Source organism: Callionymus lyra, chromosome 18 (assembly GCF_982586985.1).
Source record: "Callionymus lyra chromosome 18, fCalLyr1.hap1.1, whole genome shotgun sequence".
Lineage (NCBI taxonomy): Eukaryota > Metazoa > Chordata > Actinopteri > Syngnathiformes > Callionymidae > Callionymus > Callionymus lyra.
Window position 1 is genome coordinate 9,450,352 of NC_141835.1, and position 7,443 is coordinate 9,457,794.

Below are 7,443 nucleotides of genomic sequence, written 5' to 3' on the forward strand. Positions count from 1 at the left end.
AATGCTTCTTAAAAATGTATTTATCCGAAGATATCGTTGAATCAATTAATATTTCCATTTTTTAAATAATGTTTCTCATAAAACTCACAAGTTTTTCTACTACTTTTGCACTGTGCTTTTAGCTGCATTGATGCTAATGCTTCTATTAAAACATTCTAAAAAGTGAATTTATCGGGAGGTTTCGTTGAATTAATGAATATTTCTATTTTTAATATTCTTTACAATTGATTTTACGTGTTAATAAAAAGCACAAACACAAGTTTTCTCCTAAAACTCACAAGCTTTTCTGCTACTTTAACACTGTGGTTGATTACTTTTAGCTGCGTTGATGCTAATGCTTCTTTTCAAACAATTGAAATGCTAAATTTATCAAGAAATATCGCTGGAATAATCAAGAACATGTTTATTTTCATTTTTTAAATATTCTTTGTGATTTAATGTGATAAGAATAAACACACGTTCGCTTTTAAAAACACGAGTTTCATCTTTAATTGATTTCATTTCATTGGTCCTGATTCACTGTATATTTGTGGTACTTATTTTTGGCAGTAATTGTCGAAATTTTTGTTAGCAGAACATGCTAAGCTAAAATACTATTGCTACAAATCCATACTTTTGAATGTATTAAAAACATTTCATGTTTCATCTTAAACTTGTATTTCATTTTTTTAAAGTTATTTTTAATGTTTTTAAGTATATCAATTAATACATGTGAGTGTATTCACTAGAAAACACATTTTAAATACAAATTTGCTTGTTTACAGAAAATGCTAAGCTAAATGCTAATGCTTTTGTATTTGCTCTTCTGTTAGATCATCAGAATCTAGATTATATGTGATAATATCTGCTTATTTTTCCTGGTGTATATGAGTTACTCTAAGAAACATAAAGTTATTATATTATTGTTATGTTATTGTATTATATTATTATTATATTATTCAAAGTCAAAATAAACATGCTAATGCTGCTACAGAATTGAAAGAAAATCTACCAAAGGAGCAAATACAATATTCTAAATTATAAGTTGGCAGTTGATAATATCATCTTGTTTATTTGTCTTGATTTATATTTAATACTTTAAAGAAGTAGTTATTGACAAAATAACTTGTGTTTTTTGAGAATAGCATTTTAAAAATATAAATACAAATAGTCTTGTTAGCAGGAAATGCTAAGCTAAATGCTAATGCTGCTACAGAATTGAAAGAAAATCTACCAAAGGAGCAAATACAATATTCTAAAATATAAGTTGGCAGTTGGTTATATCAGCTTGTTTATTTGTCTTGATTTATATGTAGTACATTAAAGAAGTAGTTATTGCCAAAATAACTTGTGTTTTTTGAGAATAGCAATCTAAAAATGTAAATACAAACAATCGTGTTAGCAGGAAATGCTATGCTATATTCCTAAAACCTGTGTTTCACCTTAAAAAAAAAACAAGAATAGTTATTTTTAATGTTTTTTGGCACTTCAGCATTTCAAAAAGACTACAAATAAGAAGTGATAGACGAGGTGAACATCTAATAATAGAACTTTGTTCCAGGCGTGACACCACACATCGCCGAAACATCGACATTAACAACCTTTGAAACCTTTTTAAACACGGCGTAATATATCGGAAGATTCTTAAATTTCACTCTTTCCTGCAGCGTGCCACTCTGCATCACGCTGACGTGTCGCCCCGTACAGCGAGACGTCTATTTAAATGCCCACCAGACATAAAAAAAAAAAAAAAAAAGGCTGCCGCGGCCAAAAAAGACATGAAGAATGACGACTCAATGACAGCCTGTGCGATGTTAAGCAGTTTGGCAAGAAAAACACCTTGTAGGAGGATCAACATGGTTCTGGCTCCGCACTAACCAGTCACAGATGATGAGTTTATTTTAAAACCTGCTGATTCCAGCAGATTCTTTTTTTCTGAATAAATGCCAACAATTTTTCTTTAAATTAAAAAGCTGGAGGGCGTTACCATAAGGGGGACCGTGGCGTTTTTTTTTTTCATCAAACCGCTCCAAGGAAAACAATCCAGTCGAGGCGCAGCGTAGGAGGGTGTCAGCCTCGCCAGCTAATGATAATTACTGGAAGGACAAGTGATGGCGGTAATTGTTGTTTTTGTTCCCGAGGTGTCCTGCCAAAATGAACCAAATTAAAGGTCCACGTGCGTGATTATTAGTCACTGGGTGTCACTGAGTTCAACTGTAACTTGTCACTCACGCTGACCCTCAGGGTGTTGGAGAAAATCCAGACTGACACCTCCACGATATTGGTATCTACGCTTTTAAGCTAGCTGCTAATACAATACGTGGGTTGCCAACAGGGAGCAGACCTCCTCCAAGCAGCTCTTTTCTGAGTTTTTCTGTTTTCCAAGAGGGAGGAAATACGAGTGTCTATTTACAGTACTTTTGAGATTGCCAATGAAGCGCAGACCTCCTCCAAGCAGCTCTTTTCCCATTTTTTATGTGTCCTAAGAGGGAGGAAATACAAGTGTCTATTTACAGTACTTTTGAGATCGCCAACGAAGCGCAGACCTCCTCCAAGCAGCTCCTTTCTGAGTTTTTCTGTCTTTAAAGAGGGAGGAAATACGGCTGTTTATTTACAGTACTTTTGAGATTGCCAAAAGAGCGCAGACCTCCTCCAAGCAGCTCTTTATTGAGTTTTTCTGTGTTCTAGGAGGGAGGAAATACGAGTTTTTATTTACGCTACTTTTGAGGTTTCCAATAGAGCGCAGACCTCCTCCAAGCAGCTCTTTACCCAGTTTTTATGTGTCCTAAGAGGGAGGAAATACGAGTGTCTATTTACAGTACTTTTGAGATCGCCAACGAAGTGCAGACCTCCTCCAAGCAGCTCGATTCTAAGTTTTTCTGTGTTCGAAGAGGGAGGAAATACGAGTGTTTATTTACAGTACTTTTGAGATTGCCACCAGAGCGCAGACCTCCTCCAAGCAGCTCTTTATTAAGTTTTACGGTGTTCTAAGTGGGAGGAAATATGAGAGCTACTTTTGATTAGCTGCATGATTAGCAAAACAGAGCGCAGACTTCCTCCAAGCAGCTCTTTTCCATCCACAATTGTTTGAAAAATTGAATTTTTCTGCCACTCATTTATTTTCATCGATATGATTTGATGCTCTAGCACTTTATTTAGCATTTGAAATGTAATTGAAAGCCAGAGCAGCAGGTGGCAGTAGCGCTACCAAAGCTACTCGCACATATTGAGCAATACTAACACAGAGAAGTAGATCAGTGGTTGGCGATTCAATTTCCTCAGGGGCCACATTGTTGCGAGGGACCATCGAGCAAAAACAAAAGTGCCAAAAGTTTAAAATGCTAAAAAAAAAAAAAGGTTTGCAAAATTTTATTGTATTTTTTATGACGTTTAATTTATTGTTAATCTGATATAAAAGCTTGTATATTTACCTAAATCACAAAAATTAAGACATTGAGGGACAAATGTTCTAAAACACCCTATAGCAGGGGTGGGCAATTATAATTCTTCAAGGGTCCACATTAAATTATGCGAATGTTGTTAGGGGCCGTCAAGCAAAAAGAAAGATGAAAAAACCCCCCCCCCCGAAAAAGGACATTCGTCATTAGGCTGTGACTTTTATTAAGATAAATAAGCTGTTTAATTAAATTGTATATATGAGTTTTTTTTCAAATCATTTCTTCAACTAACTAAACTCACTAAAACAATGTTTTGAGGGATTAATATATATTCGAAAAATTACACACAAAAAGTAAACAAGTGTTATGTTGAAATTTAAATGAATAATAAATACAAAATACATTCGTTAATGTATTAGAACCATTTATGTAGGATCATACTTTGACATTACGAGGGCCATATTTTGAGACTAGTAACCAATAATAGAAATAAAAAAAGCTAGTTTCTACATGATCTTTGACCTTGAGTGCGGCTCGGGGGCCCTTTGACTGTATTACCGGGGCCCTCATGAGGTCAAAGCGAACTTGTGTCTTATAGCTTAAAAAAAAGTGCTTTTGAACTACTTATTTTTATTTATTACGAGTTCAATTAAAAACTTTATTTGATTAAGTTAATTATTCAAAAGAAGTTCCACTTATAGAACTAAAGTTGATAAAGTGGTTTCGGGAACAACAACAAGTCTGACGACCTTTTTAGTTCTTAATCAAACGACAGCATTTTAGAAGGAAGGACAAGTGGACCTACCAAAACACAAAAAAAAAGATGGCTGCCAATTTAACAGCGGCAATGTCAAAGTTCGGGAGATGATTTTCGTGGAGTGTGGCATCGACTCTCTTCACCGCAGAGCAACATCCCAGTTCATCTGCTCGCCCCAGAGCCTCCACTCACCCCGTCGGGGTGGTTTTTTTTGCTTGTTCGCCTTGTTTATTCTAACCCCCATTAAAAGTGTGGTGGGGTGGCTTTTTTTTTTTTCCTCCGCCGGGCCTTCGGCGGCTACTGTGGTGATGAGATAAGGGGTCTGCGGCGGACCCCCCTTGGGCGACCCACAAAAAAACCCTTCTTCTCTCTCGCTCACCCCTGAAGTCGCACCCTGTGGCAGAGCTGCGGTTGGAGATTGGAGAGTCAGTACCACCTCCTTGCCACTGGAGGGCAGTCTTCGACGCGGAATCAGCATCTCGCCTTAAGTGAAGTTTTCCTTGCGCTATTTTTTTGACGCAAAAAAAAAAGAAAAAAGGAGAGAAGACGTGTTTTTTTATGGAGGAAAAAAAACACTTCATGATCTCTTGAGTCAGCTGTGCACTTGTGAGACGACAGGTATGCGACGCCTGCAGCCGCCTTTTGTCGCTGTTGTGTTTAGTCTGAGAAGACGACAATGGAGGCCTGTTTTATTTTGTCTGTGACAAAACTATTAGACATAAAAGCCCTTGTCAGCGGCCCCTCCTCACAGAGAGAGATTTACCTCACAGTTTATGTTACTTCACAGTGTCGAGCCTGTGGCCAGTATCTGTCTGGTATGTGGAGAATTATGTGCAAGTGTGTGTGTGTGTGTGTGTGTGTGTGTGTGTGTGTGTGTGTGACTCAGCTGGAGTCAGACAATACTCAGGATTATATGCTTGTTCTACATTTTTTTATTATTATTACATAAAGATGCCGGAGAAGATGATTTACAAGTGTGTCGCCTGTGTTGACAAATACTGATGATTTATACGTACAAACTGAACACGCTTTGATCTTTTTACTTGTTTACTGCTTTCATGTTTGTGTTTGATGCTACTTTTATGTAGTCGAAAAATATCAATGTACATCAACTTTTGAATCAATCCTTCCATGTTTGAACTTGTATTCCTAGATGTTCTTTATCTTTATCTTTAGACTTGGAGTGTATCATCTTGTTCTTTCTCTTTATTTCTCTGTTCTTATTTTATTTTGATTATTTTTTATGAAAGATTGCTGTATTTGCTGTGGATAATTTGGAAAAAAACCAATTTCAAAATCAATAAAGTTCTACCTAACCTAACCTAACCTAGATAAGGTTAGCGTGAAGAAGATTTAAAGGGATGGCTCACCTGAAATTGTATTTTATTTTCAGAAAATCTTTCGTGTCGAGGCCTCAATACAAGATGGACGAGCAGTATGGCGTATATTTGGATGTTTTTTAAGTTTTTCTTTTCGGACAAAGATGAAGACAAGCGAGCACCTGTCGCTACAAGGACGTGGACTCTGAAGATAATCCCAACTCTTAGTCGACATGATGGTGAGTAGAACATGAGTGAATTTCAAGTACTTTAAGTAAAGAATAAGTCATTATAATGGGGTGTGTATTGGAAGGAATCTGGCGATACAATACACATCACGATGCAGGGCAAATAATACGATATATATATTGCAAATTATTCGTAGTATCGTCCGAGTACTTGACTCTGGTGGTACAGAATTAACAGACCACATTGACAAAGTCGTAACTGCCTTTATTAGTTAAGGAAAATATGAACAAGTTCACTGTTTCCTCTTGTCCTCAGTCATCACCAAGATCTCACTTTTACTTTAGCTGTGGAGTTTGAAGGGAAAAGGAAACATTTTCTTCTTCTTTTAAGTAAGGTGTGTGTACATTTGCAAAGTCGTAACTGCCTTTATTGGTTTAGAAAGAAAAATATGTCCGAACATTAGCTATAAAACAGTTTAAGTTGACTGTATCCTCTTGTCCTCAGTGATCACGAAGATATCCTTTTTCCTTTAGCTGTGGAGTTTTAAGGAATAAAGGAAACATGTTTCTTCTTTTAAGTAAGGGGTGTGTACTGGAAGGAACCTGGCGATATAATACGCATCATGATACAGGGCAAATAGTACGATATATATTGCGATATATTTGTAGTATTGTCCGAGTACTTGAGTCTGGTAGTACAGAATTTACAGACCACAAAGACAAAGTTGTAACTGCCTTTATTAGTTAAGGAAGCAAAATATGTCCAGACATCAGCTATAAAACAGTTGAAGTTGACTGTATCCTCTTGTCCTCAGTCATTACCAAGATCTCCCTTTTCCTTTAGCTGTGGAGTTTTAAGGAATAAAGAAAACATGTTTCTTCTTTTTAGTAAGGGGTGTGTATTGGAAGGAACCTTGCGATACAGTACGCATCACGATACATGGCAAATAGGACCATATATATTGCGATATATTCGTAGTATCGTCCGAGTACTTTACTCTGGTGTTACAGAATTAACAGACCACAATGACAAAGTCGTAACTGCCTTTATTGGTTTAGAGAGCGAAATATGTCCAAACATCAGCTATAAAACAGTTGAAGTTGACTGTATCCTCTTGTCCACAGTCATCACCAAGTTCTAATTTTTCGCTGTGAATATTTGCATGTTAATTAGATTTAAAAAAAAGTATTTATTAAGTTTTATAAACCCTTTATCTTAATAAAAAACACAAGAACTATGATCAAAAATTTAAAATACGGTATAAAAGCCAATAGAATTGCGTTTTTTATTGAAGTGTATCGATGTTTCCTCACATCCTTGCTTGGGCTAAATTAGCCGCTATTCGTAAAAATGATTAAAGATTTAACGGATATAACCTAGCGTAACGTGTCAGACAACGCCTTACGAGGGACGTGTCCAGAGGTCATCCTGACAAAGGTCATCGACACTTGCTTCTGTTGATGGGGGGGGGGGGGGGGGGGGGGGCGGCTTCCATTCTACCTGCAGAATCCCTGCGAAGAAAATAAACCTTGGTGGATTTTAGCAACAATCTAGAGCAATAGTTCCAGTAAAGGAACGCCTTGTGTCTGCAGTTTTGATTCCATTTCGTTAGCAGAAACTATTATTTTCCCGAAGTCAGAGCAACTTAAAGTTCTCGGGAACAGACTGAACTTCAGAGATATCTGCTGCATCTTTATTATTGTGACGCACTCAGATAACAGGAATACTATCTGTTGCTCTTTTAGCCATCGGTGACCAGTGACCAGTGCTTGATGATAAAAATCGTATTTTTCTCAGCAAC